Source organism: Lactuca virosa, chromosome 1 (assembly GCF_052849685.1).
Source record: "Lactuca virosa cultivar CGN04683 chromosome 1, Lactuca_virosa_CGN04683_v6, whole genome shotgun sequence".
Lineage (NCBI taxonomy): Eukaryota > Viridiplantae > Streptophyta > Magnoliopsida > Asterales > Asteraceae > Lactuca > Lactuca virosa.
The window spans coordinates 168,691,981-168,704,748 of record NC_136426.1 but is presented as its reverse complement, the minus strand read 5'-3'; positions in this window follow the sequence as shown (position 1 = coordinate 168,704,748).

Here is a 12,768-nt window from a genome sequence, read left to right as displayed (position 1 = left end):
CTTATCGATGCCATTAAGCAAATTCCGGCTTATGCTAAATTCCTCAAAGATTTATGTACTCAAAAGAGACGTCACCGAATTCCAACAAAATCAAACGGTACAGCACATGTTAGTGCCGCTTTGACAGGAATACTTCCACCCAAATTAAAAGATCCTGGAGCACCTTTAATTACAATTGAAATTGGAAACATAAAAATCAAAAAGGCACTTCTTGATCTTGGAGCAAGTATCAATGTCCTTCCTGGTAGTTTATATGATAAATATGACCTTGGCCCATTGCAACCAACTAACATTACTGTGTCCATGGCCGATTTGTCACTTAAATTACCACGGGGGATGTTGCCTGATGTCATAGTCAAGGTGGAAGATTTTTATTACCCAGTTGACTTTATAGTTATGGACTCTGAAAAACACTTCAAGGACAAACAACAAAATGTCATTCTCGGTCGTCCCTTTTTAGCAACTATAAATGCTCAAATTAGTTGTCGAGATGGTGCAATTGACGTGACTTTTGGCAACCGCAAGTTGAGACTACAAGCCTTTGAACCGAACGCTAACTCTCCAGATCATAATGATTGCTTTATGATAGACACCATCGGGGATTGTGTTCACGAGCATACCGCAAATATGCTCATGGACATAACCAATGATTTGGAGGATGTTTTTTGTGACAGTGACAGATCTAAATCAATTGAAGATCAAAAAGAGTTTCTGAATGCTATCCATGGTCGCACGTCAACTTGGTCAAACAATTTTGATGATCTCCCAGATTCAATTGATTTAAAGATAAAGCCATCATTGGAAGAACCACCAGCATTGGAATTGAAGTTATTACCGAAGCATTTGAAATATGCCTTTTTAGGAGAAAATCAAACGCTTCCGGTGATCATTGCATCAGATTTGACAGAGGAACAAGAACAAGCATTACTGAAGGTGCTTAACACATACAAAGCTGCAGTTGGATGGACGATTGCCGATCTTAAGGGAATAAGCCCAGCAGTTTGCATGCATAGAATCATTACCGAACCGTCGACAAAACCATCAAGAGAGACGCAAAGAAGATCGAACCCTAATATGAGGGAAGTCGTGAAGAAAGAAGTGTTAAAGTGGTTAGACGCCGGAATCATCTACCCAATCTCTGACAGTGTATGGGTTAGCCCAACGCAAACCGTTCCAAAGAAAGCTGGCATCACGATCGTAGAAACTTCAAGTGGTGAAAAGATAACCACTCGGCCGGTAACCGGGTGGCGGGTTTGTATTGATTATCGCAAATTAAATACTGCCACTTTAAAAGACCATTTTCCTTTACCTTTCATTGACCAAATAATAGAGAAATTATCAGGTCAAAAGTTTTATTGTTTTCTGGATGGGTATTCTGGTTACAATCAAATACCTATACATCCTGAAGACCAAGCCAAGACTACTTTTACATGTCCCTATGGTACTTTCGCATTCCGACGAATGCCATTCGGATTATGTAATGCCCCTGCCACTTTTCAAAGATTAATGACTAGTATTTTTTCAGACATGGTCGGGGAGTCCTTGGAAATTTTTATGGATGATTTCTCTATTTTTGGATCAACATTTGACACATGTCTCCAACAATTGGTAAAAGTTTTGAAACGTTGCACGGAGACAAACTTGGTTTTAAGTTGGGAGAAAAGTCATTTCATGGTTAAAGAAGGAGTTGTACTTGGGCATGTAGTTTCTGAAAGAGGATTTGAAGTTGACCATGCCAAAGTACAACTCATTTCCTTACTACCACCTCCCATAAATGTCAAAGGCGTGAGATCTTTTCTTGGACATGCAGGTTTTTATAGACGATTCATCAAAAAATTTAGTGCGATTTCAAAACCTTTATGCAATTTGCTTTCTAAAGACGCACCATTTTCTTTTGATGAATCGTGTATGAAATCCTTTCAAAATCTAAAGGGACAACTTTCCCAAGCACCAATATTGCGATCACCTGATTGGTCACAACCTTTTGAAATCATGTGTGACGCAAGTGATTATGCGGTTGGTGCTGTATTGGGGCAACGGGTGAATAAAAAGCCCGTTGTAATCTCTTATGCTAGCAAAACTTTTTCCGATATACAATTGAATTACACAACAACGGAAAAAGAGTTGTTAGCAGTTGTCTTTGCTTTAGACAAATTTCGCTCATATGTTTGGGGGTCAAAAGTTGTTGTTTTTACAGACCATAGTGCTTTGCGTCATCTCATGCAAAAGAAAGATTCAAAACCGAGGCTTATTAGATGGATATTGCTACTACAAGAATTTAACTTAGAAATTCAGGATAAGAAAGGAAGTGATAATGTAGTAGCTGATCACTTGTCCAGACTCCCCATTGATGTATCAAGCACCTTCAAGGAGGAAATTCGGGATACATTTCCCGATGAACAATTATTGAACATCAATGGATTACCTTGGTTTGCTAATATTGTGAATTATTTGGCTACAGGAAAAATACCAGAGTATTGGACAAAGCAAAAGATGAAACATTTCATGGCACAAGCAAAACGGTTTATTTGGGACAATCCAGACTTATTCAAGATTGGACCAGATCAAATAATTCGGAGATGTGTCCCTGACCATGAAATTCAAGATTTATTGGCTCATTGTCACTCATACGCATGTGGAGGACATTTCAGTGCTCAAAAGACGGGTCACAGAATTCTAGACACGGGTTTCTTCTGGCCAACAATCTTTCGTGATGCGCATGTGTTTGTTAAATCCTGTTTGAAATGCCAACAAGTTGGGGGGATCTCAAAAAGAGACCAAATGCCATTAAACCCCATCTTGGTTGTTGAAATATTTGATGTGTGGGGAATTGACTTTATGGGTCCTTTTCCAACTTCTTTCGGCAATATTTATATTTTGGTGGCTGTCGATTATGTCTCAAAGTGGATTGAAGCCGAGGCCACCAAAACAAATGATCACCATGTTGTTTGTAAGTTTGTCAAGAAAAATATTTTTGTGAGACATGGTATCCCTCGTGTGATCATCAGTGATGGGGGGTCACATTTTAAAAACTTTAAATTTGGCAAACTACTCAAACAATATGGTGTGAATCATAGAATTGCCACACCTTACCACCCTCAAACAAGTGGTCAAGTGGAAGTGTCTAATCGACAGATCAAAGAAATTTTACAAAAAACCGTTAGACCTGACCGCAAAGACTGGTCACTTCGACTAGACGATGCGCTTTGGGCCTATCAGACTGCTTTCAAAACACCGATTGGCACAACCCCTTATAAACTTGTTTATGGAAAAGGATGTCACTTACCGGTTGAGTTAGCACATCGAGCATTATGGGCCATCAAAGAAGTAAATTTGGAGTATGATCAAGCAGGAAAGGAACGAAAACTACAATTGAGTGAACTTGAAGAACTCCGGGATGAGGCATACAATAATGCTGTCACATATAAGTCCAAGATGAAAGCATTCCACGATGCAAAATTAAAGATCAAAACTTTTGAAAAAGGACAAAAAGTGTGGCTATTTAATTCACGGTTAAAGCTTTTTCCCGGGAAATTGAAAAGCAAATGGTCAGGACCATATGAAGTGGTTGATGTCACACCTCACGGAGCGATTGAGATAAAAGATGAAAAAGGCGGTGAGTCATTCAAAGTAAACGGGCATCGTCTCAAGCCCTATATTTCATCCGCCACACGACATGAGGTACAAGTAGAACGGGTTGACTTTTTACAAGAACAACCCACTTACGTCATCTAGTTTTTGCTTCAAGGTAACACGTCTGGCTGAAGACGTTAAACTTAGCGCTAGTTCGGGAGGCAACCCGAGAACTTTGTGGGTATGTTCACTGCAAACCCTCACGAGACTTCACTCGTCCACTAGGGTAACCTAGGGGTTTAAAAGGCTTGTTGCACATGCCAAGTGCAATCGCGATCCTCAGCGAAAATGATGGATTTATTTTATTTGGTGTATTTGTGGTTTATTTCATTTTATTGTTTTATGGTTTTCTTTTGTGTTTTACATCGAGGACGATGCAAAGTTTAAAGTTGGGGAGGTATACTTAAATGAGAAAAAGGCGACAAACCAAATATGCTGCAATTTTTGGTTTTGATGGAGCCCAACAAGAAAAAAATTCAACATTTTTCTCCCACTTTTGAAGATATAAAAGCCTCCTCTACCAAGAACTATCAGGTGATCTCGATTCTTTGTTTGTTTTGTGTGATTTTTTTTAATATAAATAAGAAATTATCCCAAAAAAGGAAAGAATGTAATTGTGTTAGTATGTTAGTATGCTTTTACCAAATTATAGCAAAAAAAAAAAAAAAAAAATTAAATAAATAAATAAATAAATAAATAAATAAATAAATAAATAAATAAATAAATAACATTTTGAAGCACCAATTAGTATTACTTGTATGAATATAGAAACAAACAATAGGATGCATAACAGTGAGAAAGTGGACCGTAACAGACTGATACATTTCATGCAGTAGATCAGCTTTCTAGAACTTGTTTTAACTCTATTTTAAGAATACTGAATATCAAAATGATAAAGGCAATTCATTTATTTTTATTTTTAGCCAATTAACCCTTAAGCCTACCCATTTATATTTAAAATCCCTGTTGTTAACCACTTTGAGCCTTAGCCTGTTCATTTCTTAAGCAGATTTAAGCCATATCCCAAACACTTTCCTACCATGTCTTTCGACTTTATAAGCAAAGTTTTATCATTTCCGTGTATGTATTTGTTATATATATTGTTCATATTTTAGCGAGTCAAATAAATTGTGAAATTTCAGAAAAATTCTCTTGCTTGGTTCTAAAAAATTGGTTTAATATATACACATATATGTATTCATTAAAAAAAAAAAAAAAAAAAAAAAAAAAAAAAAAAAAGACAGCTACCCCTTTATTTGAATGTTCTCTTTTTGTTTGTGCAAGTATTTATAGTTTTATAAACTTAAGGTTAGATATCAAGAAATTAACGTTGTTCGAAACATTTTACACAAATTTTCGACATTTTTTTAATCTAAGCCTAAGTTTAAAGTTGTATGATGTGAGATTTTTTTTTTTGTTATTTTTAGAAAATAAAAGTTTAGAAACAAATCTAAAGTTTGAGCTTCCATACTTTGATATATATCTGTTTTATTTATTAAAAAAAAAAAAAAAAAAAAAAAAAGAAGTATAGCGTTAGTGAAGGTTAGTTAGAAATATTTTATATGTTTGTAAACGTTTGCAATTTTTGTTTCAAGTTGAGTCCATTTATATACACTTTGGGGTTTTGCTGTGCAAAAAAAAAAAAAAAAAAAAAAAAAAAAAAAAAAAAAAAAAAAAAACCAGAACCAAGCATTTTAGTTTGAATAACTTTTGTATTTTTGTTAATAATAAAAGTTTAATTTGAAATGACATATTCAAATAATGTCATGATTTTTTTAAAAATTGAACATAAACCAAAAAGATTTTTGTCTTATCTAAACGTTTTGAGTCATTTTAGATAAGTTGTAGATGTTATTAATGTTTGTATATAGTTGTATTGTATTTATCGAGTTATAATAATTATCTTTGTTGTGCTCTTAAAGTCTAAAAGACTCAAGTCACCAATCCAAAAACATCCCTACCTTACCCTTAGCCGAACATTACAACATGAAAGTCCTTTTGATTGCTATTTAAGTAGTCACTAAGTAGAGGTAGATCAAGCCTATGGTAAAGCGATATCTTTAAATCGACCTTGAAACGCGTCTCCACTTCAAAGAAAGAAATGTGACCTCATTTGTTGCTATATCTTGATCAGGTGGTATTGATTGGTGCTATTTAATTCTGTTATGGTTCCATGAGAAGACTAGTTTATAATTCATATCTTTAGTTTTCAAAAGCATCAAAGAAGTTTTCTAGCACACTAATCAATTACATTTGGATCTTTCTCGGGACGAGAAAGAGATAAGTTGGGGAGGTTTGATCGGTGTATTTTACATCACGCTTAATACACTATAATTTATGTAAAATAACCGATTTTATCTAAGAATGGTGCTACTTTGACATGTATTTGAATTATGTTTGTAGGTGGTAAATATGATGAAAATGGTACAAAAAGATGCAAAAAGAAGTTCAAGGAATTACACGAAGAGAAATCAAGATTGAAAACAAAAGAATTGAAGATGTTCGGGTTTGGAAAGACGAGAAAACAAAATAAAAAAATGAAAAATTGTATTTTTAAAATAATTATAATTTAATTAAAATGATTTATTTAGGAAATAATAATTTTATTATTTTCTAAATAATTTAATTTAATTAAATGTATTTTTTTTATAAAATCTAATTTAAAATAATATATAAAAATCATGTTTTTTTTAATAAAAATAAAAAGAATTTAAATTAATTAATGAGGTTTAATTAAAATAAATTATTGGGAATTAATTATTTAATTTCTAAATAATTTATATTAATTAAATTAATTTAATTTAATTTAAATTGAAAAAAAAAAAAAGAAAAAAAAAAAAGAAATTAGAAAAAAAAATCGGAGCCCAACCCGAAGCAGGAGCCCAAACCCGGAGCCCAAAACCCGGAAGCCAAAAGCTGCGACCCGTATCCGGAAAGTCCGAACCGAATCCGATCCGTCCACCCGAAACCGTTTTCCCTCACAAGAAGATCCGAACTTACGGATCCATACCCGGCTCCGACCCGGGTAGGATCCGCGCTTTTATCCGGCGATGACGTCATCAGTGACGTCATCTGATCCGATCCGCCTCCGAATTCGACCCAGCTCCGACCCGACCCGATCCGTATCGTCTCACAGAAGACCCGCGCTTCGACCCAGCTCCGACCCGGAGTCCGACCCGAACAGGATCCGCGAGAATTAGCCTTAAACGACGTCGTTTTGATGCCAGCTTCAAATACTTGTGCCATGTGCTGAACCTACGGGTTTTCCTATCTTTTAAACACTTTCCAACCAATTTTAACCACTTTTTCATCACTTTTCCTATTTTAAACCCAAATTCTTTCCAACAAAACCCAATAATTCCATCTTTTTAATTCTTTTGAATTCTTTTTCATGAGATTTAGATTGGATCTTAGATCCAATCTAAAAGCTTAATATTCCTAGCTTTATTTCATTCTTTTTGATATTTAATTTTCCAAAAATTCACTATAAATACCACCTCAAAATCACCATTTCAACACACCATCTTACATTCTTATACACCTTATATACCTCTTATACCTCTTATACCAACCTACTTTCATACCACCACCTCCTTTAGGAAATTTCTATATCTTTTTGGGAAGCATTTTAGTCTTCCAAATTCCTATCTTTTTCAAAGAATTCAAACCATCAAAGATTCAAGATCAAGACATCAAGAATTCAAGAATACAAATATGAGTTTGTATAAGTCTACAATGCGCGGCTAAATCCTCCCGTGATCGCAACCGGGAGTAGGTTTTAATTCTTACTTATTGTATTATTTTTGGGTGTGAACATTTGAATTTGTTGAATATTATTTGTGGATTTTGTTTATGTTTTTAACATTATAAAATCGTTACACTTATTTTATTCATTTATCAATTAATTATTCCAAGTTTAAAAATAATTTTAAGTGATCTCCCCACCGTGCCAAATCATCCAATAGCGGTGTGTAGGACGGAGGGTGCGGTTACACTTATTTTCTATTTTGGACTTAGACTTTAATTAAATCGACTATGAAAAATTAATAACACTCATTTCTAATTCATATAATTATTAATTCTGAAACCGGAAGCGATCATTGTTTTTAATTGAATTAAAATCATATATTTATTTGTTTATCATCATATTTATCTCAAATTAATCATTATTTCTTTATCGTTAAATCAAAATAGTAACTAAACTATTAACCATAAACTCCTCTGGATCCGACCCTTACTTACCACTCGCTAGATTAGTGGAAATAAGGTTTATTTTTGACGCGACAACGACCGCTCGTCAGTGCCCAACTTCGCCCCAACAAACCGGGGTGCGACATCTCCGCCCGTACAACATCTCGAATGGCGGGGTGCCAAGGCTAGAATGATAGCTGTTGTTGTAGGCGAACTCCGCAAGCGGTTGGTGAGAATCCCAGCTCCCACCGAAATCAATGACACATGCCCGCAACATGTCCTCGAGGGTCTGAATAGTCCGCTCGCTCTAGCCGTTTGTCTGCGGGTGGAATGCTGTGCTGAAGTGCAGTCGCGTGCCCAGCTCCTCGTGACACTTTTGCCAGAAGCGGGAGGTAAACCTGACATCCCGATCAGAGACAATGGAGACAGGAACCCCATGGCGAGACACGATCTCCCGAACGTACAATTCGGCCAATTTCGCGGCCGATGAGCCCTCTCGTATAGCCAAGAAATGGGCGCTCTTGGTCAATCGATCCACGATGACCCATATAGCATCAAACCCCTTTGCCGTCTTCGGCAATTTGGTAATAAAATCCATCGTGATCTGTTCCCATTTCCACATGGGAATCTCTAGGGGCTGCAGCTTTCCATGCGGCCACTGATGCTCGGCCTTGACCATCCTACAGGTCAAGCACCTCTCAACGTACCAAGCGATTTCCCGCTTCATGCACGGCCACCAATAGCTCAAACTCAAATCCCGATACATCTTGGTAGCCCCCGGGTGAATAGAGAAATGAGACTTACGAGCCTCCTCCATAACCGTCTGCCTAACCCCACCCGTCATTAGACCCAAACCCGACCGCATCGGGTTAATAGTCCCCGACTATCCTGCATAAACCGGGTGTTCTCGCCCTTGATCCTCTCCAGCTTCCAATTTTCCGGGCGGATGCCCTCAACCTGGGCATCTCTGATCAAACTCACCAGCGGAGAATCCACCGCTATCCTCATACATACCGCTGGGGTGGAAGACCCCGCTGACTTGCGGCTCAAAGCGTCCTTTACTACATTCGCTTTACCAGGATGGTAAAGGATCACGCAATCGTAGTCCTTGACTACGTCCAGCCACCTGCGTTGCCTCATGTTCAGGTTCGGCTGATCCATGATATGTCTCAAGCTCTTGTGATCCGTGTAAATGGTACAACGGACCCCATAGAGGTAGTGTCTCCATATCTTGAGGGCGAACACCACCGCCCCCAGTTCCAAGTCATGCGTAGGGTATCTCGTCTCATGCGGCTTCAGCTGCCGCGATGCGTAGGCTATCACTCGTACTCTCTGCATGAGGACCGCCCCTAAACCTGTGATGGATGCATCACAGAAAACCACAAAATCCTCGACTCCCTCCGGGAGTGTCAATACTGGAGCCTCGCACAAATGCTGACGGAGGGTCTCAAACGCCCTCTGCTGCTCGGGACCCCATCGGAAATCCACTCCCTTCCTTGTCAGACGAGTGAGGGGCACTGCAATCTTGGAGAAGTCCCGTATGAACCTCCGGTAGTACCCTGCCAACCCCAGAAAGCTCCTAATATCTGAGGGAAATTTCGGAACCTCCCACTGCATAACCGCCTCGATTTTGGCCGGATCGACCAAAATCCCCTCCTGGTTAACGAGATGTTCAAGGAACTGGACCTCCCGTAACCAAAACTCACACTTCGAGAACTTGGCGTACAGCCGTTCCCGTCTTAGAACTCCCAACAGCTCTCGCAGATGTTCCTCATGCTGCTCTCGGGTCTTGGAATACACCAAGATATCATCTATAAACACTATGACCGAGCGATCAAGCATCGGTCTACAGACCCGATTCATTAGGTCCATGAACACCGCTGGCGCGTTGGTGAGCCCAAACGACATCACCACGAACTCGTAATGTCCATAACAAGTTCGGAACGCGGTCTTCTCCACGTCCTCCTCTCTGACCCTGACCTGATGATACCCAGACCTCAAGTCTATCTTGGAAAACCAAGATGCACCCTGTAACTGGTCGAAGAGATCGTCTATCCTCGGGAGTGGATAACGGTTCTTCACCGTCAACTTATTCAACTCCCGGTAATCGATACACATCCGGTGCGAACCGTCCTTCTTCCGGACGAAAAGTATCGGTGCTCCCCATGGAGAACTGCTAGGTCGAATGAACTGCTTGCCCAGCAGTTCCTGCAGCTGCGATGACAGCTCTTGCATCTCTGGCGGTGCCAATTGGTACGGCGCCTTAGCAATAGGGGCCGCACCTGGCACCAGGTCGATCCTGAACTCGACCTGCCTCTCTGGAGGTATCCCTGGTAACTCCTCCGGGAATACGTCTGCGAACTCCCTGACCACCGGTACGTCGGAAACCGAAATCTGATCCCTGGCTCGGGTATCTACCACATACGCTAGATAACCTGCACAACCGTGTTGAATGTACTGTCGTGCCGTGGCAGCTGAACAAAACCCTGATCCCACTCTTGTGCCCTCGCCATATACAATCAGTTCTCCCCCACTTGGGGTTCGAACTACTACTCGCTGCCCCTCACAGTCGATCATGGCACCGAATCGACTGAGCCAATCCATGCCTACAATCACGCATACCTCCCCCATGGGAATCGGAATCAAATCTATCGGAAATGACACCCTAAAAATCTCCAAGTCACACCCTCGATAAACTGAAGAAGCAGAAACCACGTGTTCGTTGGCGATAGACACTCGCAACGGACACTCTAACTCGCCCACTAGCGCACTGAACTCCCTACTAAATGTCTGAGATACGAAGGACCGACTCGCCCCCGAGTCAAATAAGACCAAAGCAGGCAAGGAGTTCACTAAAAACGTACCTAACCACAGGTGCAACAGATAAGCATACAACAGATATAGGAAAACGAGATAAGGATAGAAACATACCAGCAACCACATCTGGTGCTACTCTGGCCTCCTCCGCTGTAAGCTGGAAGGCACGACCCTGAGCCTTTGGAGGCTCTGCCGTGACTGGTCTCCCATCCGTGATCCTCAAAGTAGCCGGCGCTGGAGCCTGCGCCGGTTTGGCGGCGAGTAACGGGCAGTTGGCCTTCAAATGGCCAACCTGATCACAATGGTAACATAACCTCATACTCTGAACTGGAGCGGCCTGGCGACAGTCTTTCGCGTAATTCCCCTCCTTGCCGCACTTGTGGCATCCACTACCAGCTCGACACACACCAGAATGACCCTTGCCACACTTCCCACATGTGCGGCTCTGCTGACCCCCGGTCCTAGTATCAGCGGTCTTAGACCGCTTCGGCGCCGGCTGAGAATGTGTCGGGGCCTGCCGCTGTTCTCTCAACTGCTGCTCAATCTCCAACTCACGCCGTCTGGCGGCCTCCTGCAACTCTAGAAGAGTATCACATCGCTGGGTAGACACAAACTGACGGATATCCGTCTTGAGCATGCTCAGATAACGGGTCATCTGGGCCTGCTCTGAAGCAAACTCCGGGCAAAACATCGCCCTCTCAGTGAACATCCGGGTGATCTCCGTCACCGACTCCCCATCCTGTCTCAAACTCAAAAACTCCTGTGCCAATCGCTCCCGCTCAACCCGTGGAATGTAACGGGCGCGTAACATATCCCTGAACTGCTCCCAAGTAACAACAGCTCTTTGATCATCAGAGTACGACCCAGTCGCAAGTCTCCACCAGTCCTTGGCCCCAGACCTAAGCAGGTTCAGAGCACACCTAACCTTCTGGTCAGCAGGACACGAGCAGGTGAAGAAACACCCCTCCACATCTGAAATCCACCTCATAGCCTTGATGGGATCCTGCGTCCCATCAAAAGTAGGGGGCTTCGTGTTATCGAAGTCCATGTACTGAAAACCTCTACCAACTCCTCCTCCCGTCGCTGATACAGCTGATGCAGCTGCTGCGGCGGCTATCTCTGCAAGGGCTGCATAACGCTCATCAAAATACTCCACCATGGCGGTCTTGATCGACCCGAACATCTCCGGTAACTGAGCCCGGAATGCAGCAGCAACCTCATCATGCAGGATCTCTCGAATCCTGGCATCCAACTCCTCTGTACCCATCTGCACCACTGGCTCAGGTGCTGTCGGCCCCTCCTGGCCTCTGTCCCCTGATCCTGATCCCGAACCGGATCCAGCCACGAAGCGCCTCGTCATCACCATTCTGAAACATATCACCAGTTATCAGATAATTCATATAAATCACTGGGAGCCAACTCCCTACTAACCCTAGGGATTGCGACTTACTTGACACGCGTATAGGTCCTGTGCTTTCAGTAGCATGGGCCCCTACTACCTTCCACACCTACCCATATTTGCCCCAAGTATCACCACAACACCCTAACAATATGCACAACATGGCGAGCGCTCAATCCTCACTCCTAGAGGAATGCTAAATATCTTATAACTGACCTCCCGGTCTCACTCAATCCCTCCTATCCATGAAAGTTCCACCAACCCTGCAGCACTAATGTATGCTAGCCATGCATAACGCTGGACCCTATAGACTTTAGAATATCCAATCCTACCCTAAGCCCCCAATCAAACAAGAACAGAACATAAGGCCAAATCAAACATTCTCAGGCTATAAGATCTTAATTATGTACAACTAGGATGCATACATTAGACAACTACAGTAATGATGTCAATCTCACATAAAGGAAACCCTAGGCTAGCAGGCATCATGTATTCAGGCAATTCTATCATGCAATTCCTGAAGATCCCTAGCCTAGCACTAACATGCTGTTCTATCATATCGTATAATCAAATAACTTGTATGGTATTTTGGGGTCTACTTACTGGCTCCGGCTGATCGTACGCCCTGCATCCTCCTTTATTTTTTTTGAAAATCTTTTTGAAAAATCATTTTGAAAATCCTTTCCTTGATTTGAGACTGGAGTCACACGAGTGTTCCTCCAATTCAC